A 24,727-nucleotide genomic window follows, 5' to 3' on the forward strand; every position below is an offset into this window, starting at 1 on the left:
CACCCTACTCCAGTGGACCTCATCTTAACTAATTACATCGTCAACAATGCTGTTTCCAAATAAGCTCACATTGTGAGGTTTGGGGGTTAGGACCTCAGGGCAGGGTGGGTGGCTGGGTGAGGCACACTTCAAACCAGAGGATCAACAAGAGAACAGTATGCTGTGAACTGTAAAGGGCTGAAGACTCAAAGTCTGGCACAGGGTTGAAAGGGCAGCCTCCAGAATGGGTTCAAATCCTCCTTCCTCCACCTCCTTTCCTCCTGTACAGCTGTGAGTTCTTGGGTCACTCCACTTCTTTTCTAGGCTTTGCTTTCTTCTTCTGTTGAAGGGGGTTAATGGCAGTGCCTACTCTACGGAGTTGTGCAAATGTCATGAGAAGATGCCGGCGAGGTCTCGGGCGCGCCCTGTATGCCGTAAAAGTCAGCCTGTGTGACCGTCTCAGGAGGGTTGGGATGGTGGGCCCTGCCTTTCTCTCTTGCAGTTGAGCCTCCCAGGGCTGCTTTCCTCCCTGATCTGCCACTGTCATGATGCCAGCAGGCTTACTGGTGCTCTCGCCTTATGCTTTTGTTAATTCCCAAAGGCATTTGTGGGAGTTGCGTTACGGAACAGAAGCTCTGAGCAGCACAAATGATAACCACATGCTGGTGTGTGGATCCTCGGGTCCTCCAACCACCTCGTGTCTGATTCTTAAACTGGTAGCTTGTTTCGGGATGCGCTGCCAGGGAAGTGCCAGGCTCTGGTTAGTCATTTAGTCGGTTCTGAGCAGCTGCCTGTGGAGCCCTGGAGAAGTGCCAAAGTAACAATAGTGGCTACAGTTTGATGTTCTGTACCAGGCACTGTCCTTAGCATTTTATAGACATTGTTTCATCAGACTCACAGCAGTCCTGCATCCTGCAGGGTTTATTTCCCCATTTTACAGATGAGGAGATTGAGGCTTGGAGAGAGAGTGAAGCGGCCTGGATGAGGTCACACAGCCAAGAAGCGATGGAGTCAAAACTTGACCCTCAGTCTGGCTCCTTCCCAGAGACATGCTCATCACCAGGGCCTCACACCCCTGGGACAGGGCTGACTCTGCCGCGGTCCCAGCACCCTGCCGGCCCCCTCTCCCCAGTTGGAGGCGCCCTGGTTGAGGGAAAGAGACTGGTTTCCAAGAGCCTGGCTCATCAGTGCCCACCTGCAGGGTGACTTTGATTGCACGTAACTTTGAATTGCAAACCTTAGTTTTCTGCATCTGTGAAATGGGGCTGATAACCCTTGTTCTCCCTGCCAGTTTTAAAGCCTGTTGCAAAGCCATGTGTAAGCTGCAAACTCCATGCTGTCTAGAAATGCCACCAAGTGGGCGCCTAATACAACTTCCTATGTTTCTTCCCTTCCGCTTCTCTTCCTAAACAGGCGTCATTTGCAGTTTCTCTAGCACACTCACACACAGTATCACTCAGTGAGTTTGCTCACCCAGTATCAGCTGGGTGAGGATGGGAATACGGTGATTAAGCCATGTGATGCTCACCTCAGCCCTCCGGGACTAGTGTAGTTACATCCAAGTTTCAGATGGAAAGACTGAGGCCAGGAGAGCTGATAAGACTCCACGTGGCAGCACAGATTCCCCGACTCCAAGGTCAGTCCTTGAGCCATTCCGCCTCCCTCTCTGTCTTGCCCCACTGGCTATAAAGTAGGCAGTAGCTGGGCTAATTTCACTACACTTTTATTTGTTGGCATGTGGGCATACTCCACATGACCACTTTCACTATCCCAGCCACTGAATGCGAGGATGTGCTGGGAAGTCTAAAGGTGACAATTCAAAGAGGCTACCCATCCATATACCTTCTGTTTGCACAGCATTCTACTTACCTCATGGGCATTGAGCCCCACAGTAAACCCACAGAGGCAGGCCAGGACAGGTGGCACTATACCCATTGTACAGATCTTTAAAAAGAAGGACTGAGGTGATTTGTACGAGGTAGTAGGACCAGGAACCCAAGCCAGGCTGCCTTTCCCGGGGCTCACGCGGCATCTGGTGAGTACGTGTGCAGCACGTCTATGTGCTCCTGGCCTATGTGTTTACCTCATGTCTTTCTTGCAGTCAAGAGAATAAATTATATAAACATCATGTAGCCACAATATCTGACATTTGGAAAATAGAAACAAAGAAAAGAGATCACCTATAATTGTGCCAACCTAAACAGTTAATATTTTAATGTACCCCATTCCTAGCTTTATTCTTACACATTTTACACACACACACACACACACACACACACACACACACACACACACTTGTAATTGTGAGTACCCCAGGCCTGCTCATGAGCTTACGTGAGCAAATTAGGAGTATGTTACGATCCTTGAGTGAGGAGGGACATGATGTCATGACAAAATGGAGCAAGTATTTGCTTTGGATCATTGTGGGGTGGGGCTGCAACCCAGAGGCGTTTTGGAGCGGAGGCACTCAGTCCATAACACTTCTTAAATTCCCTAGAGACTTAGAGCAGTTCTTGACTTTTTAACTAGTATACAAATTTTGGGTAAAGAAGTGTGCTTTCAATATTGTTTGGGCTGCACAGGAATTCCATCCTTGACCCATTTTTTATTTAAGAAAATACTCTTTTCCATTTCCATGTGGTTGGATGCAATCCTTTTTCCTTCACTTGGAAACCAACTTGCACTGATTGGGCACCTCCTATTTACCAAGCCCAGAAGTAGGCCCTGGAGAGGCAGAAGGCGGTGCACTATGAAGGAGGGCCAGCGAGGGGTGCCGCAGACTTGGAAGTGGGTGATCGGCACTAGTGCTGCTGGCTCACTAGCGGGAGAGGCTCCTGGGAAATGCTGGTGGCAGACAGGAGGAACCCAGCTCTGCTGGAATAGTTACGTGGCTGCAGACCCCCATAAATCACCCTCTGTCTGTTGGGGGGCTGGGCTTTATGTTTACAAGTTGCTGACGACTTGTAAAGAGAGTCGAATGCTTAGGGGCTCTGAATCTTGAAATAACTTACATGTGACTGAAAAGGGGAACGTGACATTAAGTGTGTTGGCATGGAGAAAGGAAGAAAATAATCTTGAAGAAAGAAAATAATTTGAGGCAGAGTCAAGACAGCACAAGAACAGCTGAGAGGCGATGCCTGACGTTGCCCTCACTGTCCTTCTCTCCTTGCCAAGGCTCTAACTGTATTTCTTAATCAAGCTGTATTTCTTCAGGTCTTCCCTGGAGGAAGCTTCTAAGAGCACACATGGGCTGGTCCCTGCTACCCCAGCCGAGATCATTTCTCTGTTCAGATCAATTTTATGTTGTTTTCCTGCTACGATTTTGTAGAATCCTCTGTTGCTCTATTATTTAAAACTTGATTTTGTTTGCCCTGTTTTCTATGTTGGCAGGCTTCCCCGCATCATCATTCTCTGTTTATATCATTAGATGCAGTTTAGGTTTGTTGTGTTACTGGATCTTCCCTCAGTGTTTTGTGAGTATGACTTAGCCCCTCTCCTAGGTCTGTGCTTCCCCGAACGTGGTCATAAGCTTATGAGAGGCCTGCGGTGCTGAGAAGCATGCCTTTGAAAACCCATTCATTAATAATAGCCTGCTTTGCTCACTGCCATTGCAAGCATGTTCTTGGAGCCAGGAGGCAGGGCCCGACACGGCCAGGTTGCACCTGCACGAAGTTGGTCCTAGCAGCAGTAGCTAGAGTGTGAAGAGGACCCAGAAGATTTAAAGTGCTGTACAAGAGGTGTCTGAAGTAATGGAGAAAAGTTTCTTTAGTGGCATAAGACACAAAGACTGGTGAGGTGGTACATCCTGCCGATGGTGTGCTGATAAATGTCTCAACAACTGGCCCTGGAAAAGAAAGCCCTGGTATGTTGCATTTTCCAATTGCTGTGGTGTAAATACCCCCCACTGTGGCCAATATCCAGTCACCAGTGTGACATCAGTCGATGCACGGCTGGGAAGAGATGCGGTCAGCTGTGGAAGCTAGCTCCCCTCTCTGCATTCCCTGGCCCCAAGTTCCACAGGCTTGCTGATGATATGATCACTTGGAGGGTGGATTCTGCCAGGCATAAAGCTCAGCTTTGCTAGTCTCCTGTGTGGAAAAACTACTCTCTGGTGTGGCTGTATGTTGCCCACCTGGTACAATATAACTGCAAGAAACAATCTCAGAACATTCCAGAATTTTAATATGAGACTGTATTTTTTAAAATCAATAGCCAGGCTTCAGGCCTGCCTTGGGTCTCTTTCTGCACAATGCTCTAAGCTTCCTTTAAGCTCTCATTCCCTGGACCCTCATCCCCCAGCTCATGTCCCTCCCATGCGCTTCCCAGCACCCTGTACTTGCAACACTGAGATCTATTGTCGTGTCATTGTCCATATTCCCCAGCAAATGGTAAGCTTCCTAAGGGCAAGGACAGACATTGTGTTTAGTTTTATATTCCAGGCATTTAATTTACTAGCGCAGTGCCCAAAACCTCATGAATAATGATTCTCTTCTCGACCTCAAGGAGTAGTGCCAAGAGGTGTTTGCCCCGAGCTGAGCAGTTTGGGTCTATCACGAGCAGAAGCAGCAAGTAGCTGCCTTTCCTTCTCACTATCACTGATGAGAGAGAAGGCCTTTAGTCACTGCTTAGTGCCTGATGAGACATAATGGTAATAAAAGCAGAGAGGAGCAAGGGAAGATTGGAATAACTGCTCCGACACCAGTAGAAAACCCATCACAGGGTTCTCTGTGATGAACTGTCAGTCACCCAGATCATAGGCGCTCCTGGAGTTCAGAAAAAGCCAGAGGACGTGCAGAAACTGCAGAAGGGCAGGTGCTCATCATCTGCTAGTGATGATCCTTCAGTGGCTCAAAACAAGAAAAGGAGATTAGGATTGAGAGAGAAGAAAGGGAAACAGGAAGATGTGGGCGAAGGATGCTAACAATAATACAAAACATGCATGGAGCACGTACTGTGAGCCGAGCTCATCCCTAAATATTTTATATGCTCCACATTTAATTCTCACGATAACCAAAGGAAATAGTTTATATTTTTTATCCTCATTCCACATGAAAGACCATGAGGCACAGAGGAGCAAAGGAACTTGCTCAAGGTCACACAGTAAGGCATGTAAAATAAGATGCTTATTTTTAAAGGTTTTTTTTTTTTCTGAGAGGGCATCTCTTATATTTATTGATCAGATGGTTGTTAACAAAAATAAAATTCTGTATAGGGGACTCAATGCTCAATGCACAATCATTAATCCACCCCAAGCCTAATTCTCATCAGTCTCCAATCTTCTGAAGCATAACAAACAAGTTCTTACATGGTGAACAAATTCTTACATAGTGAACAAGTTCTTTACATGGTGAACAGTACAAGGGCAGTCATCACAGAAACTTTCGGTTTTGATCACGCATTATGAACTATAAACAGGTCAAAAATGAATATTCGTTTGATTTTTATACTTGATTTATATGTGAATCCCACATTTCTCCCTTATTATTATTATTATTATTAATAAAATGCTGAAGTGGTAGGTAGATGCAAGATAAAGGTAGAAAACATAGTTTAGTGCTGTAAGAGAGCAAATGTAGATGATCAGGTGTGTGCCTGTAGACTAAGTGTTAATCCAAGCTAGACAAGGGCAACAAAACATCCACGGATGCAGAAGATTTCTCTCAAAACATCGGGGGAGAGGTTCTAAGCCTCACCTCTGTTGATCCCCAATTTCTCACCTGATGGCCCCCCTGCGACTGTGCCTGTCTTAGGTTGTTCCTCCCTTGAGGAATCTTACCCGTCTCTGGCTAACCAGTCATCTTCCGGGGCCATACAGGGAAATGTAAAGTTGGTAAGTGAGAGAGAAGCCATATTGTTTGAAAAGGTTAGCTTTTTACTTCTTTGCAGATTTATGCCCTGTGGCTTCTATGCCCAGCATTTCTCTTGAGGTGTCTTTATCACTTGGAAGAATTATGATACTCGTTAAGTTCGATTTGAGGCACGATTTCTATTTAAGGGTTGTAGTTAGGAAGGAAGAAGAAAAGCTATAGAGGTAGCAGATGGAAGAAAACATGGGAAGATTGATTATTTCTTTGACATATCTTCTTGTAGAGTAACTTCAGCATGTATAGGTTTTAAGCTACTACTTAAATTGCGTGCACACATTAACATAATAGGAATACAGTTACATAACCAAAGCAGATCTATAGTTACCAGCCATCTCCAGTGAAACCAAGAAAACCAGTTAGGCACCTTAGGCATTTGTGAAAATTTATCTATGATATGATGGATATTGTCCAACTGAACTTGAACAGTCTGAGAGAAATCAGTCAAATTAAAACAACCCATTCCTGGGGACTCTTCACATCCCATATGTTCTTTTAACAGTTGATAGTCTGTAGTTGTAAGATTTTGGAGCGCTGCAACTTGCACTTCTCCTAATTCTTGGTTGAGTTCCAACAGTATAGATCCAGTCAAATTTGTTATTTTACTGTATGCACAGGCCAGCTTAGATATCTCCTTCTTCATTCCAATGGCAAGTCCAGGAACCGGTGGGATGAATGCAGCTACAACTGCAGCATCGCCTGGATCTTTGTTGAGGTTTTTTGATGATCATCTTCTGGTATGACTCTTCCAGAGAGTGCTGATGTTGAAAGTTCTTCTTCATATCGTATCTTAGTTCATTTTCTGGGTAGCCAAATTAGGCTTTGATCCTCTGTATAAACACAAACAGACGCTTTGCCCACACTTTGATATGTCCTTTATACCATTGTGTAGAACTCATTGGAGGTCACCACACAGGAAATGCTTTTTTTTTTTCTTTTAAGATAAAGGAATATTATCAGAAAAGTGTACCTCCATAGCCAATCATCTGACACCCTTTAAGTGATCAAAATTAAGGATATTTAAAGCATGCATTAATCTTGATTTACAGTTAGATTTATCCTATCAGGGAGTAATCCCCCTTTTCTTTCTTTCTTTCTTTTTTTTGTTATCTTTAATCTACACTTACATGAAGAATATTATGTTTACTAGGCCCTCCCCTATACCAGGTCCCCCCTATAAACCCCTTTACAGTCACTATCCATCAGCATAGCAAAATGTTGTAGAATCACTACTTGTCTTCTCTGTGTTGTACAGCCCTCCCCTTTCTCCCACCCCCCATGCATGCTAATCTTAATACCCCCCTTCTTTTTACCCCCCCTTATCCCTCCCTACCCACCCATCCTTCCCAGTCCCTTTCCCTTTGGTACCTCTTATTCCATTCTTGGGTTCTGTGATTACGCTGCTGTTTTGTTCCTTCAGTTTTTCCTTTGTTCTTATATTCCACAGATGAGTGAAATCATTTGGCACTAGTCTTTCTCTGCCTGGCTTATTTCACTGAGCATAATACCTTCTAGCCCCATCCATGTTATTGCAAATAGTAAGATTTGCCCTCTTCTTATGGCTGAGTAGTATTCCATTGTGTATATGTACCACATCTTCTTTAACCATTCATCTACTGACGGACATTTAGATTGCTTCAAATTCTTGGTTATTGTAAATAGTGCTGTGATAAACATAGGGGTGCATCTGTCTTTCTCAAACTTCATTGCTTCGTTCTTAGGGTAAATTCCTAGGAGTGGAATTCCTGGGTCAAATGGTAAGTCTGTTTTAAGCATTTTGATGAACCTCCATACTGCTTTCCACAATGGTTGAACTAATTTCCATTCCCACCAGCAGTGTAGGAGGGTTCCCCTTTTTCCACACCCTCACCAACATTTGTTGTTGTTTGTCTTTTGGATGGCAGCCATCCTTACTGGTATGAGATGATACCTCATTGTAGTTTTAATTTGCATTTCTCTGATAATTAGTAATGTGGAGCATCTTTTCATGTGTCTGTTGGCCATCTGTATTTCTTTTTTGGAGAACCATCTGTTCAGTTCCTCTGCCCATTTTTTAATTGGATTATTTGTTTTTGTTTGTTGAGGCGTGTGAGCTCTTTATATATTTTGGACGTCAAGTCTTTATTGGATCTGTCATTCACAAATATGTTCTCCCATACTGTAGGGTTCCTTTTTGTTCTATTGATGGTGTCTTTTGCTGTACAGAAGCTTTTCCGCTTAATATAGTCCCACTTGTTCATTTTTGCTGTTCTTTCCCTTGCCCGGGGAGATATGTTCAAGAAGAGGTCACTCATGTTTATGTCTAAGAGGTTCTTGCCTGTGTTTTTTTCTAAGAGTTTAATGGTTCCATGACTTACATTCAGGTTTTTGATCCATTGTGAATTTAATTTTGTATATTGGGTTAGACAATGGTCCAGTTTCATTCTCCTACATGTAGCTGTCCAGTTTTGCCAGCACCATCTGTTGAAGAGACTGTCATTTCACCACTGTATGTCCATGTCTCCTTTATCAAATATTAATGGACCATATATGTTTGGGTTAATGTCTGGAGTCTCTAGTCTGTTCCACTGGTCTGTGGCTCTGTTCTTGTGCCAGTACCAAAGTGTCTTGATTACTATGGCTTTGTAGTAGAGCTTGAAGTTGGGGAGTGAGATCCCCCCTACTTTATTCTTCTTTCTCAGGATTGCTTTGGCTATTTGGGGTCTTTGGTGTTTCCATATGAATTTTTGAATTATTTGTTCCAGTTCATTGAAGAATGTTGCTGGTAATTTGATAGGGATTGCATCAAATCTGTATATTGCTTTGGGCAGGATGGCCATTTTGACGATATTAATTTTTCCTAGCCACGAGCATGGGATGAGTTTCCATTTGTTAGTGTCCCCTTTAATTTCTCTTCAGAGTGACTTGTAGTTTTCAGAGTATAGGTCATTAACTTCTTTGGTTAGATTTATTCCTAGGTATTTTATTCTTTTTGATGCAATTGTGAATGGAATTGTTTTCCTGATTTCTCTTTCTATTGGTTCATTGTTAGTGTATAGGAAAGCTACAGATTTCTGTGTGTTAATTTTGTATCCTGCAACTGCTGTATTCCAATATCAGTTCTAGTAGTTTTGGGGTGGAGTCTTTAGGGTTTTTTATGTACAATATCATGTCATCTGCAAATAGTGACAGTTTAAGTTCTTCTTTACCAATCTGGATTCCTTGTATTTCTTTGTTTTGTCTGATTGCCGTGGCTAGGACCTCCAGTACTATGTTAAATAGCAGTGGAGAGAGTGGGCATCCCTGTCTAGTTCCCGATCTCAGAGGAAAAGCTTTCAGCTTCTCACTGTTCAGTATAATGTTGGCTGTGGGTTTATGATATATGGCCTTTATTATGTTGAGGTACTTGCCCTCTATTCCCATTTTGCTGAGAGTTTTTATCATGAATGGATGTTGAATTTTGTCTGATGCTTTTTCAGCATCTATGGAGATGATCATGTGGTGTTTGTCTTTCTTTTTGTTGATGTGGTGGATGATGTTGATGGATTTTCAAATGTTGTACCATCCTTGCATCCCTGGGATGAATCCCACTTGGTCATGGTGTATGATTCTTTTGATATACTTTTGAATTTGGTTTGCTAATATTTTATTAAGTATTTTTGCATCTACATTCATCAGGGATATTGGTCTGTAATTTTCTTTTTTGGTGGGGTCTTTGCCTGGTTTTGGTATTAGGGTGATGTTGGCTTCATAGAATGAGTTTGGGAGTATTACCTCCTCTTCTATTTTTTGGAAAACTTTAAGGAGAATGGGTATTATGTCTTCTCTGTGTGTCTGATAAAATTCTGAGGTAAATCTGTCCAGCCCGGGGGTTTTGTTCTTGGGTAGTTTTTTTATTACTGTTTCAATTTCTTTGCTTGTAATTGGTTTGTTTAACTTTTGTGTTTCTTTTTGGGTCAGTCTTGGAAGGTTGTATTTTTCTAGGAAGTTGTCCATTTCTTCTAGGTTTTCCAGCTTGTGGGCATATAGGTTTTCATAGTAGTCTCTAATAATTCTTTGTATTTCTGTGGAGTCTGTCGTGATTTTTCCGTTCTCATTTGTGATTCTGTTGATTTGTGTTGATTCTCTTTTTCTCTAAAAGTTTGGCTAGGGGCTTATCTATTTTGTTTATTTTCTCAAAGAACAAGCTCTTGGTTTCATTTATTTTTGCTATTGTTTTATTCTTCTCAACTTTGTTTATTTCTTCTCTGATTTTTATTATGTCCCTCCTTCTGCTGACATTAGGCCTCATTTGTTCTTCTTTTTCCAATTTCGATAATTGTGATGTTAGACTATTAATTTGTGATTGTTCTTGTTTCTTCAAGTGCGCCTGGATCGCTATATACTTTCCTCTTAAGACTGCTTTCGCTGCATCCCACAGAAGTTGGGGCTTTGTGTTATTGTTGTCATTTGTTTCTGTATATTCCTTGATCTCTACTTTAATTTGTTCGTTGATCCATTGATTATTTAGGAGCATGTTGTTAAGCCTACATGTGTTTGTGAGCCTTTTTGTTTTCTTTGTAGAATTTATTTCTAGTTTTATACCTTTGTGGTCTGAAAAGTTGGTTGGTAGAATTTTAATATTTTGGATTTTGCTGAGGCTCTTTTTGTGGGCTAGTATGTGGTCTATTCTGGAGAATGTTCCATGTGCACTTGAGGAGAATGTACATCCTGTTGCTTTTGGTTGTAGAGTTCTATAGATGTCTATTAGGTCCATCTGCTCTAGTGTGTTGTTCAGTGCTTCTGTGTCCTTACTTATTTTCTCCCCGGTGGATCTATCCTTAGGGGTTAGTGGTGTGTTGAAGTCTCCTAAAATGAATGCATTGCAGTCTATTTCCCCATTTGGTTCTGTTAGTATTTGTTTCACAAATGCTGTTGCTCCTGTGTTGGGTGCATATATATTTAGAATGGTTATATCCTCTTGTTGGACTGAGCCCTTTATCATTATGTAGTGTCCTTCTTTATCTCTTGTTACTTTCTTTGTTTTGAAGTCTATTTTGTTTGATATTAGTAGTGCAACCCCTGCTTTCTTCTCGCTGTTGTTTGTTTGAAATATGTTTTTCCACCCCTTGACTTTTAGTCTGTACATGTCTTTGGGTTTGAGGTGAGTTTCTTGTAAGCAGCATATAGATGGGTCTTGCTTTTTTATCCATTCTATTACTCTGTGTCTTTTGATTGGTGCATTCAGTCCATTTACATTTAGGGTGACTATTGAAAGATATGTACTTACTGCCATTGCAGGCTTTAAATTCGTGGTTACCAAAGGTTCAAGGTTAGCCTCTTTAGTATCTTACTGCCTAACTTAGCTCACTTATTGAGCTGTTATATACACTGTCTGGAGATTCTTTTCTACTCTCCCTTCTTATTCCTCCTCCTCGATTCTTCATATGTTGGATGTTTTGTGTTGTGCTCTTTCTAGGAGTGCTCCCTTCTAGAGCAGTCCCTGTAAGATGTCCTGTAGAGGTGGATTGTGGGAAGCAAATTCCCTCAGCTTTTGTTTGTCTGGGAATTGTTTAATCCCACCGTCATATTTGAATGATAGTCATGCTGGATACAGTATCCTTGGTTCAAGGCCCTTCTGTTTCATTGCATTAAATATATCATGCCATTCTCTTCTGGCCTGTAGGGTTTCTGTCGAGAAGTCTGACATTAGCCTGATGGGTTTTCCTTTATAGGTGACCTTTTTCTCTCTAGCTGCCTTTAAAACTCTTTCCTTGTCCTTGATCTTTGCCATTTTAATTATTATGTGTCTTGGTGTTGTCCTCCTTGGATCCTTTCTGTTGGGGGTTCTGTGTATTTCCGTGGTCTGTTTGATTATTTCCTCCCCCAGTTTGGGGAAGTTTTCAGCAATTATTTCTTCCAAGATACTTTCCATCCCTTTTCCTCTCTCTTCTTCTTCTGGGACCCCTATAATATGGATATTGTTCCTTTTGGATTGGTCACACATTTCTCTTAATATTGTTTCATTCCTGGAGATCCTTTTATCTCTCTCTATGTCAGCTTCTATGCGTTCCTGTTCTCTGGTTTCAATTCCATCAATGGCCTCTTGCATTCTATCCATTCTGCTTATAAACCCTTCCAGAGTTTGTTTCATTTCTGCGATCTCCTTTCTGGCATCTGTGATCTCCCTCCGGACTTCATCCCATTTCTCTTGCATATTTCTCTGCATCTCTGTCAGCATGTTTATGATTCTTATTTTGAATTCTTTTTCAGGAAGACTGGTTGGGTCTGTCTCCTTCTCTGGTGTTGTCTCTGTGATCTTTGTCTGCCTGTAGCTTTGCCTTTTCATGGTGATAGGAATAGTCTGCAGAACTGGGACGAGTGACGGCTGGAAGGACTTCCTTTCTTGTTGGTTTGTGGCCCTCCTCTCCTGGGAGAACAGCGGCCTCTAGTGGCTTGTGCTGGGCAGCTGCGCACAGCCAGGGCTTCTGCTTCCTGCCCGGCTGCTATGGAGTTAATCTCCGCTGTTGCTGTGGGCGTGGCCTGGCTCGGGCCGCTGCTCCAAAGTGGTGGAGTTGCGTTGGAGGGGGAGTGGCTGGGAGGGTATTTATCTCCATAAGGGGCCTCCCTGCTCCCTGCAGACCAGGGGATTAGGGTGCCCAGAGATCGCCGGATTCCCTACCTCTGGATTAAGTGTCCCACCCTGCCCCTTTAAAACTTCCAAAAAGCACCCGCCAAAACAAAACGAGTACAAAAAAATAAAAAATTTAAAATTTAAAAAATATTAAAAAAGAATAAAAATAAATAAATAAGTAATGGCTGCTCATTTTTCTTTATTCTCTGGCGCCAGCCTCAGGCATCTGCTCACCGGTCTTGCTGCCCTGTTTCCCTAGTATTGGGGTCCCTATCCCTTTAAGACTTCCAAAAAGCGCTCACCGAAACAAAACAGAAAAAAAAAAAGAATGGCCACTCGCTTTTCTTTTGTCCTCTAGCGCCAGGCCTCCAGTACCCGCTCACTGTTCTTGCTGCCCTGTTTTCCTAGTATCCAGGGCCCCGCGCACGCACTGTGTTTGCGCTCTGGTCCGGGTGGCTGGGGCTGTGTGTTCAGCAGTCCTGGGCTCCCTCCCGCTCTGCCTATTCTTCTCCTGCTGGGAGCTTGGGGGAGGGGCACTCAGGTCCCACGGGACCAGAGCTTGTATCTTACCCTCTTCACAAGGCTCTGGGTTCTCGCAGGTGTGGATGTGGTCTGGATGTTGTCCTGTGTCCTCTGGTCTTTATTCTAGGAAGAGTTGTTTTTGTTATATGTTCATAGCTTTATGTGGTTTTGGGAGATTTCCGCTGCTCTACTCACACCGCCATCTTGGCTCCACCAGGAAATTTTTTTTACTACTGATTCATTTTTATTACTAGTAATGAGTCCATTCAGATATTCTATTTTTTCCTGGTTCAGTCCTGAAATATTGTATGTTTCTGGGTATTTATCCATTTCTACTAGGTTTTCTAGTTTGTTGGCATATAATTTTTCAGAATAATCTGTTACAGATGTTGTGGTGTCAATTGTAACTTCTATTTCATTTCTGATATCATTTATGAGTCCCCTTTCTTTTTTTCTTGATAAGTCTAGCTAAAGGTTTAATCATTTTGTTTATCTTTTCAAAGAAATAACCCTTAGTTTCATTGACCTGCTGTATATATATATTTATAGTCTCTATTTCATTTATTTCCAGTCTGATATTTCTTATTTTCTTCTTCCTCTTAACTTGGGGCATTTTGTTCTTTTTTTCTACCTCTTTTAGGTGTAGGGTTACATTGTTCACTTGAGATAGGCCTGTAATGGTATAAACTTCTTTCTTAGAACTGGTTTTGCTTTATCCCAAAGATTTTGAATTGTTGTCTTTCTATGTTCATTATTTTCCAAGTATTTCTTTTTATTCCCTCTTTTGATTTCTTCATTGATCCATTGGTTGTTTAGTAGCATCTTTTTAGTTCCCATGTGTGTGTGATTTTCCCAGTTCTTTTCTTTGTAATTGATTTCCAGTTTTATACCATTGTGGTCAGAAAAGTTGTTTGGTATGGTTTCAGTCTTAAATTTTGAAACTTTTTTGTGGCTTAGCGTGATCTATCCTGGAAAATGTTCCATGTGCACTTCAAAAGGATATGTACTCTGCAGTTTATGGGATATAATGTTTTGTATACATCTATTAAGCTCATTTGTTCTAATGTGTCATTTTAAGCCACCCTTTACTTATTGATTTTCTTCTAAATGATCTTGCCATTACTGTAAATGGGTGTAAAGCTCTCCTACTGTTATTGTTACTATCAATTTCTCTTTTTACACATGTGAATATTTGCCTCATATATTTAGGTGCTCCTCTGCTGGGTGTGTAGATATTTACAATTGTTATGTCTTCTTTCTAGATTGAGCCCTTAGTCATTATATAATGTCCTTTTTGTCTCATTATAGTCCTGTTTTAAAGTCTGTTTTGTTCTATGTAAGTACTGTTACTCCAGCTTTATTTTAATTTCTATTTGCATAGAATATCTTTTTGCATCCCTTTAATGTCAGTCTGTGTGTTTTTAGGTATGAAGTGTGTATTTTGTAGACAGCAAGTTGAGGGTCCTGTTCTTCTATCCATTCAATCACCCTGTGTCTTTTGATTGGAGCATTTAGTCCATTTACATTGAAAGTGATTTTTGATAGACTTTTACTATTTTGTTAAATGTTTTATGGTTGTTTTGCCAATCTTCTCTAATCCATTCTTCTTCTTCTCTTTTCCTTTGTGTGTGATAACTTTCTTTAGTGTTATCGGTAGATTCCTTTTCTTTCTTTTTTTATTTATCTATTGTAGGCTTCTGGTTTGACACAGGGCTTATCTATGACATCTTATGTATATAATAGTCTGTTAAGTTGATGGTAACTTAGATTGGAACACATTCTAACATCAGTCCCCTTTTACTTTGCCTCCTCCACATTTTACGTATATGACATCTTCTTTTGTTCCTTTTTATTTAGTGATTCCGTTGACTAATTTTTAGAAGTGACTGATTTACTACTATTGTCTTTTATCTGCACACTAGCTTTTAAGTGATTGATCTACAGCCTTTGCTATGTGTTTGCTTTTGCCAGTGACATATTTTTATTAATATGCATGGGAAACATAAATGATGTTCTCACCCTGCTCCTTCTGCACTGTCAGTATGGGTGTGGAACATACACAAGATCACTCAGTCTGCTGCAGTCTACACCAGCTACATGAGGGGCAATGTAAACAGTGGTACTCACCCTGCTCCCACCTGCACTGTCAATATGGGTTTAGGACAGAAACAGTATCACTCGTGCTGCTTCAGTCTGCACCAGCAATATGGGGAGGAAATGTAAACACTGGTACTCACCCTGCCCCTTCTGCAGTAACAATGTGTGGAGGAACATAAATGAGGGTGTGCACTAGCACCTGTAGTCCCAGAGCAAGTTCTAGCAGGTCCCCCGGTGTTTGGTGGGTGCTTTAGTTCTAAAAACGGTTTCTTACATTGATGGTATGGTTGTTCTTTGACCCACAAACTGTGGCTTTTATTCCATTCCCCAGAGAAGGTTATTCTGTGCTCCAGTCCCTCAGCGATATCCTTTCCTAACACAGAGCTGGGCTGGAGGTGGGGCTTCCTCTGCTACGATGTCTCCATCTCACCTGGATTTTTTATGTGGTCTTTTTTTATTCTCTTATTGTGCACTAGGTGTTCATTCAGGCCTCTTTCCTTCCTTAGGATAAATTACTCTGTGTATAAGTGTGAAATGGTGTGTATGTGGGATGAGGTGGGTTCAGACTTTTTCTACACCACTGGGTAGGATCAGTCCCCAAGTGTTTTCATTTGTATGCATTTTTATTTTGAAATTTGGGGGCAAGTATGATTTTACTATAATTTTTCAAGTTCATTAGAATCATAAGTTTTATTACCTTAATTATGTTAGAAGAATCATGACCTATTTCTGATGAAAATCTTGATTTCTTTTTCATGTCAGAAAAGCTTTGTATACTTCAATTTATTCTGTGTTCTTTTTCAATGACCATATTTTTTAAGCTTTTATTGTATTTCTAATTTTCCTGTAATCTAGATTATTGTTTATTGAGGCACTCAAAAAGGTTGTGTTTCCCCACATATTAGGAGTTAATCTTGCATAACCCCTGGCCAATAGCCAGTTTCCTTGGCAACCATAGACCTAAAATAGGGGTCAGCATACTATGGTCTGCAGGTAAAATCAAATGTACCACTTACTTTTGTAAATAAAGTTTTATTTAAATACAGCCATGCTCGTTTGATGTTTCGCTTAAGCTAGGCCTGATCTAACATTATTTCTAAATGTGACCATGTCTATCTAGATCCTATTTGACATTAGAAATTACCCAAATTCTTGAAAGAAAAGTTATTAAAAGTTATTGATAACCAAAAAGAATATCTAGCACATTTTGTCACATAAGTCTATAAAGATAGGACCAAATATAAGTTCAGAAGACACTAAAGGCTTTTCTCTGTGACTTATTTCACTACACTTTGGAAAAGAATTTGGAATGGTCAATAATAGTGTAGTTGTGAAACCCATTTACTTAATATTGGATTGAAAGACTCATTTGTTGCTGAGTAGCTCAGAAAAACTTCAAGTATAGACTATTGAGGAAAATCTGGCAAAACAAATTATCTGTATTTTGCTTAAACAAATTATGCTTAAACAACTCAGATAGACCAGAGTTCAGCAAACTTTTTTTCTGTAAAGGGACAGATAATAAATATTTTCACCTTTGCAGCCCATATAGTCTGTATGTTACTCAACTCAGCTGTTGCAGCACAAAAGCAGCCATAGATAATATGGAAATGAACAAGCATGGCTGTGTTCCAATAAACTTTATTTACAAAAACAGGCACTTTTCCATAGTTTACTGACCCCCTTGTATGAACTGAAGTATGAACATCTACAGGCTTCTGTACCCAAGGTATCAACGGTATGTATGATTTAAATATGATTACAGCTCTTTGATTGATTGATCGATCAAACATCTGTTTTTGAGGTTCTGCGTCAGGAAATGTGTCCAAACTCAAACCTTCCTATAAGTAGTTCTAGAGGCAAAAGCTTGCGTCCTGAAGCATTATCCAAATTAAAGTACATCCTCAGAGGAGGCATTGGAGATACGGCTTTTAGATCCCAAATGTATAACAGATGACGTGATGACTATAAAACCTGTGTTCTGATTTTTCTTCTGGAAGTTTGAATGTACGTGTCCCAGAATCTGTGCTCAGATCCATTCTAATAAATAAGCTCACTGCCTCCTTCTCCTTTACTCTTATCTGATGTTTACTTAGCTTGGGTTGTGGTTAGCTTGTTAGCTTTTATGTCTTAACAGAAATATGAACACGTACTCATATTCAGATGTAACAAAATTTCTGTGTGTTATCTTGAAATGCACCATTGCTAATAACTCTGTCAAGTTCACATAGTTGATAGTCCTTACTGAGTCAAGAAAAAAGCTAGCAATTGAGCTTTGAGAATTCACTAAACCTTTGGATTTAGCTGATATGCTTTGAGAAACTTCTCCCATTGTAGTTGTTTTTGCGCTTTAATCTCTCTGTTCTAATTGTGAATGTAAGCAGTCTGAGAGAAAGCTCTATTAGGGGTCAAAATGAGAGGATGAATCGCTTTCATGTTCATTCAATACCCCTTATCAATAACAATAGTAAACAAAGAGGTTCCCATATTTAGGTAGTCAAAAACAAAATTTTCTACTTGGGAATGTGGATAAAATTTTCTCTTTTTTGAAGATAACTCTGTGGTTGTGTTTATTTGAGTATGTATTCTTTGTGCTTTCCATGGTCATCATTATCTTCCTGACAAAAAGAGCCCCATCCCTGTTTATTCCTGTGTTGCACCTTATTGATTTGCTGTCCTTAGACAGTATTTGTATGTATAGATTACAAACTCTCAATTCATCATAGTGTCTTGGGCTTATAGCTTTAATATTTTAAAGATAATCCTTGTTTGCAGCAGTGGGTGAGACGAGGAGTTATAAAGATGAGCTACTGGGTTGAAGCCAGCCATCTAAATGTTTATCTGTCTTGCTCATTGTGCACAGAGGTCAGGGTCAATGTTAAAAGAAAAAAAAATGATGTCTTCTCTGGTGAAAAAGGAGCTTAGTGCCTTCCAGAATTTCCTGTCAGGTATACATAAAAACAGAATCAACTCAAGAAACGTGGGGAAAAAAAATCACAGTAATGTCTGTCCTTTTACAAATGACCTGTTTATGCTTTGGTGTTCTCTTGTTTATATTCTTTGTATTTCATCTTATTTCTGAATCCTTGATATAAAAACAGCCACCATTAAAATAAAATATTAAAATTTTAGTGCTTTTGTAACCTTTCTTTTCACAAGTAAACTCAAAGCAAAAATCCCCTATAACCAAAAAAGGAAAAGCAAAGTTCCCTTTATTGTACTTGAAAATAAATTACACAATTACAGTTTATTGCTTTGAAAAGTAAAGGAAATGCTAAATTCATTGGAAATAACATATGTAGCCACATTCTAAGTGTCATTTCTTACAGGGGCAGAAATTTAGTTATTATAGATGCCACATGAATCAGTAATTAAAATTTGGTTAAGGAAAACCCTTAGAATGCTTGTAACCAGGCTCATGTAATACTGCAGAGCACCTTCTAACCGCACAGCTTACATTCAGGTTAATTGTGGCCCAGACGTTGCCTTAGCTGCTCTGCTGTGAAGCTGACACCCACAGAAAGCATTTCATGGCTCAAGATTAAGTGTTACTTAATATTCACCATAGATTTAAAACTACTCAATACAGGTTAATTAAATGTTTCTGGAGTATAGTAAGCTTCATTGTCATCAAAAAGAATTTTCCTTTTATATGAGATAAATTTTAATGTAATTAGTAATGTTGTTTTAATCCAAAAACATCAGTTAGTTAAGCCTAAAATTATAGAAATATTACTTAGGAGATATGTGTGCTTTTTAAAAAGAAAGAAAATCAGTGAAATGTTGGAAATAAAGATCGGACTGTGAAGAAAGTATAGAAAGACTTACTGCAGTTGTTGGACCTAAAGGCTGTACCTGGACGATTACACGCTGATAACAGAAAGGATGCCGAGGATTTTCCTAGGTGTGGAGTGAAAGATGCCTTTACTAAAAGTGAGTATGCCTTTATAGTAGAAACGAAGCGCTTGACTACATTTGTTTTGCTTGTGTTTCAACATTTTGGGAATTTTAAAACTGGAAAGAATATTAGACCCATTTAGTTGACAGAAGATGCATCTCAGGTTAAGTGGCATGTAAGAGTTAAGAGCCGTCATCCAATGGAGGGAGTATCAGTTAATACTTTTTTGACTTCACCCCAGCCCTGTGGACTTTGTCATTATTTTAAGAAGACTTATCTAAATACTTAGTAAGTTATTACTGTTTATTGGAGAAATGTGTGTGTTTGTGCAGCAGAGTTGGAAGGACCTTACTCAGCTCTCCTAGAGACAGAACTCCTTCCATTCAATCATGAATGAACTGTTCATGCCAAAGAATATATGTTATGCATATGTAAATTAAAAGCAAAATGCAAAAGAGAATGCTACCGCCCCAAACTTCATTGTTTGAAATACAAATAGGCAGCTATTTGAGTATAGCCCTTGAGACTGTTTTGATTTCCATTCCAATAATTCAATAGCTTTACAATGTTGTGTAGACCACAGGGTGTCACAGCTCACTTCCTGTAGTAGGTGCATGTGAATCAAAGCACATATGAGCGGAAAGGTGTCTGAGAGAAGGAAAATTCTGATGAGGTGGTCAGTGTGACACAGCTTGGAGTTATTTCACAATAAGTTAACTTGCAACAGGAAAAAAAACAATCATTGGTAGTTGATATAAAGAAAAATGTTTAAATTTGAAAGTAGTACAATGACTAATTTCCACAGTAACATGATTTTTTATTTTATTTATACATCACCAGTGGAGCTTCTGTAACTCTCCAGATTAAGTATAGTATGCGATCTTATTTAGTTTCTTCTATGTGTAATCTTTGACCTTCTAAGAGAAATCTTGTGTTAATAGACTTGTACTTTAACATATTTTATTGCTTACTATAACAGCCAGTGTTTGCATAATTGCAATTTGTTGCTTATTTCATATATATACACATACATACATACATGCACAGGCTTCCTTAATCTTTTCAGTGAATAACAACAGCTTCCTTTATTTTTACTAATCAGGACTAAATCTCTCCTATGGTATTAACGGAAAAGAATCGTTAGTGAAATTTTTTGTCTCTCTCACTGCTATTTAGGGGCTGTTGTACTTTCTTACAATGTCCTGGTTGACAAAATTATAGAACATAGGCAGACTGAACAAGACCTTAATAAATGGCCTCAGGTACTGACAAGTACAGTACCCTACCCTGACCACACCACAGAGTTTAGTAGTTAAACCTGACTCTGTAAGAACTGCGTAAACCTTTATCCTTCATGGAAAATGCATTAAAAGAATTTTTACACACTTGTTCTCTCAAAATTTCTCTAAATTGCTGAGTTTATTCTCTGCATTAAGCAGCAAGTAAATTGATTATAGGACTTCCCTGATAAATTTAGATTTATTCAATTAATGCAAAGCAGAGAATGAATAAAAAGTTCTTTCAATTACTGCATTTTTTAATATTGCAGTATACAATTATTATAGTTTACTAATATTACTAGAATTTTAGGGTGCTTGATGGATCTCTGGTTAGAGAAGTTACTGGATATATTAATGGTTAGGCCACTGGTTGTTTCAAAACTATGCATTGACAATATTAGAGCGTGTCAGTTTCGGCTATGTAGAATTGTGTTCGCTTGCAGCTCTGTCGCTAAGACGTGGTTGGCCTCAAATCTCTGGTAAGCTATTATTGGCACATTGCAAGGAGGGGGAGTTTGCTGGGTAATTGCATTATTGGTTCCAGTTGTTCATTATTCCTTGTGTCCATGGCCTTTACCGTGTATTTCCATGTCTGTGCATCATAGCTGGATCAGACTTCCTACACCTTAATTTTTGGTTTGTACATACACAGTGGTCATAAATGAGCAAAAGCTAGTTCTGAGTCAAGACCTCAAAGACCTTTTCTTTGTGTTTTCTGTTGTGCGTTTGTGCCTCGGCCGTTGTCAAAAAGAAAAAAAAATGGAAAAGGAGGAAAAAAAAAAAAGAAAAAGAAACAAGTTTGGGTCAATTTGCGTCTTAGGAAGACGAGCTTGTTAAGCAGAGATGGTGCCCCAGCCCAGGCTGGCTTAGATTAGCTCACATACCCCTGTCCACCCTCATGCCAATCAATGGTTACTAGAGCAAGCCCCACCCAGGGTTAATGGTGCAGCCAGGGGGATCCAGCCCTAGTGAACAAATCTTCAGCCAAAATACAGCTCTGTGACAATAATCATGATGACCTAAAAATATAAACTGTCTATTCTGCCCATCTCTCTATAAATCCATTTATTAATAAATAAATATTAATAAATAAATATCTACCAATCCTTCTATCTATACAGACTATAAGTAAGATTCACTAGCACACGTTGTTGTATCCCTAAAGCTTGGACATTACACATAACTTTGTATGCAATATTTACATGTTGGTCGGAATGTGGCACCATAAAAATAATTTTCCAGTTTTGGAGAAGCAAAAGCAACTATAATCCCCAGACTAACAAATAAGTCTAAATATTTCAAAAGCAGCTGGAATTAAGCAGAATTGGAATGGAAAGAAGTAAAGAAATTTGGACAGAGATTTCAGTAGTGGGGGTGTATTTTTGTTAGTGCTTTCTGAGATATCTTGCAATGGCCAAAAGTACTAAAAGAATTTACAAATGGGAAGGGAATACCTCAAGGTGCACAAATATACCCTCACTTGCAATAGCATGTTGAAGCGCCACAGGAGAGAGCGTGGCAGCAGAGGCCAAGAGACCCAATCTAGTTTAAAAAAGAAAGAGTTCAACAAGAATGACAAGGCCTAGGCGAACCCGGAAGTGTACGTGTATCATGTATACCTGAGAGAAAGGGTCATGGAAATGAATGAGCCTCTATCTGTTGAATCCTGTTATCTTTATATTCTACCAGTTAAAGCTAATCAAGATGGCAGTTTCCAGTGGTTTGACACAATACATGGCCATATTTCCATTCTTCAATCAGGAAGACTCATTCAGTATGATAAATACTAAAAAGGAATTAACACAGAATGGAAAGATACCAGAAGAAAAACAAGAAATAGAGCAGAAAAGATTTACCAGCTGATTAAGAATAATGACCTTGTGTTGGATATCTGTTATTTGCTGTTCCTGATACATGCTTCTCTCTTCTCTAATTTGCTAGGTACACATGGAGGGTGGTCCTTGAGAACTTCTCAGCAGCTCTCTCTTGCTCCTTCTCGTTGATTGGCCAGTGGGCTGGTGGGAGTGCTGGCAGGAGGTCGAAATGCAGGAGAAGATTAAGTTCAGGACATTTGTTCCCCAGCTTTCTCCCAGCCAGGATGCTGGTATGCTGTGTTCCTCCACTAAAGGTACAGCAGTAGATGTGTTGCTGCTTCCTCTGGGCTCCAGCAGTTCCCTCTTTTCAGGTCTAGATGGCATAATGCATTTTCCACTCTTGTCAGCCTTAGGTGCTTCGCCATCTATCTACTTGCTGTAATAATCTGTTTATTAGAGTCTCCTCATTTGCGTGGCCCCAGCTGAGTGGTCACCTGTTTCTTTCTGGGATTTGGATTACTCCAGCCACAAGGCAGAACAATAAGAACCCAGGAAGGACATAGAAAGAAATCTTTGGGAAGCAAGGCCAAAGTATAAAGTCTATTTTGAAGGAAAATGGAATTAAGCTAGCCTCGGAATTCTTTAAATTTGTATACCAGAAAATAGAGCAGCAAAGTTATAATATACTCAGAAGAAAGTGATACTATGGATTTCATATACAGTAAAAATACTCCTCAACTGTAAAACCTGAACATACATAAAGACTTGAAAAAATGTTTTTCCTCAAGAGTACTTCTTAAGTAAACTACAAGAACTTAACTATGGGAAATCTCAAGAGACTATGTACAAGATGAGATTGTAAGCACTAAATATATGAAACTGTGGAATAAGGTTTAAGATATATTTCAGTTATAAGGTGATAGAAAAAAATGTAAAAGTGATACACCTCACTATGCCTAAGTGATTAAGTTAAAGGAAAATGTGAGAGAAAAAAAGACAGAAAGTAGAATAAGTTCACTAATTACCTCATCCAAAGTATCTGGAAATAAATAGCTAACATTGGCAATGCAAAGCTAAGTAATAAAAATAATGCTATTTTCTAAAACCAGATGTAGCTAAGAGGTAAGAGACAAAACAGTAGAGAAAATACAGTAATAATTTTCATGATATAGAATTAATAAAAGACTAATGGTTTTAAATTAGGATATTATCATAAAGATGCTACTACAACAAAATGCAAACTTTCCTAAATATCAGAAAATCTCCATAAAAAAAGAATTTAAGCAAACACACAGTTTAAAAATCAATACAATTTTTTAAAAGTAAATGTAACATGATGCAATATGAAACCATAATTGGAACAGCAAGTAAGTTTGAATGGGCTAAAATCAATGGGAAACTAATTTCACATTACTTTAAAAAGAAAAATCTGACATGAAAAATTCTCCTAAAACATAATTAAAATCTGTACAGGAAAACATACTTTAATGAATAAAAGAAATTCTGCAGCTGTACCAAAAAAGTAAAAACAAAGTTAAGAAAAACAGTATTATATAATAATAAATAAATATTTAGAATATGAAAGAAGAAACAGAATCAAACAATAGTTAATTTCAGTTTTTTCACTCAGAGATCAACTGAAAAAATAATAGTATGGAACAAAATGACTTAATGCAGTGCTAACTGGTTCTTATATGCATATACTTTACTATGTATAGATTAATGTATTTGTGTATATGTATATATCTTGTGTAAATATAAAATTTTATATACATAGTATATATAAATATACAATATGCATATTATATAAAACTTCTCTAAAATTGATGTTATAATTTCTTTTAGAGCACAATAAAAATTGATCATATATTAGATCAAAGATAAAATTTTAATATCTATCAAGAGAATATAGAAACTATACTGTGACCATAGATACATAAAAATGACAGTAGTATAACCAGAAAATAAAATTTTATGGTAACTTTAAATTTTAATACTATGTTTTTTAATAAGTCATGGTTCGTGGAGCAAATGTAGAGTAATGTAATAGGAAATCTACAAAATAGATATAATGAATTTAAAAACACTGTATTTAAGAATTTCTGGGATATCGCTAAAGGAACACTTGGGAGAAAATAAATAGTCCTCAATACCTAGAGCACTATACAGAAAATAATCATCATTATTTAACATTGACTTGAATACATAGAAATTTAAAGAACAATTTTTAAATTATTAAAAATACTGAAACAGAGTTCAGTGGGTATGAGGAAAGAAGTAAAGCAAGTCAGTTAAGGAGAGAATCAGTAGCGTGCTGTGTGTATTAGAGGAACAGAAAGAAAACGCATGAGACTGTGGCAGTGAACAAAAAGGAGATCAGAAAACAGGAGGTCTGAGAACTAATAGGAGGTGCAGACCATGCAGGGTCTTGCAGGTGATAATAGTAAATTTGACTGTTGTATTTAGAATAGGTTTCAGGCAAATAGAAAGGGAACCCAGATCAAAAGTTACTGCAGTAGTCCAGGGGAGAAATGGTGTCTTTTACCAATGTCGGTTGGCAAATGGAGATGGTGAGCCGCAGTTGACTTCCGGATACATTTGGAAATGGAGCCAATAGGGTTCGTTGTTGGAACCCGCATGAGAAAGGGGAAAGGACAAAGGTGACGTCATTTGCCTGAACG

At 39.1% G+C, this 24,727-nt stretch overlaps 1 long non-coding RNA gene across 1 annotated transcript in view; it reads left to right on the forward strand.

The window, feature by feature from the left end:
- LOC130681036 (uncharacterized) overlaps positions 1-23,879 on the forward strand; it is a 37,321-nt gene extending 13,442 nt beyond the window's left edge. The window contains exons 4-5 of the long non-coding RNA XR_008994078.1: positions 18,819-18,987; positions 22,174-23,879. This is a non-coding gene — a long non-coding RNA (uncharacterized LOC130681036). The remainder of the gene's footprint in view (positions 1-18,818; positions 18,988-22,173) is intronic.
- Positions 23,880-24,727: the final 848 nt, after the last annotated feature.

Source organism: Manis pentadactyla, chromosome 15 (genome assembly GCF_030020395.1).
Source record: "Manis pentadactyla isolate mManPen7 chromosome 15, mManPen7.hap1, whole genome shotgun sequence".
In the NCBI taxonomy this organism is placed as follows: domain Eukaryota; kingdom Metazoa; phylum Chordata; class Mammalia; order Pholidota; family Manidae; genus Manis; species Manis pentadactyla.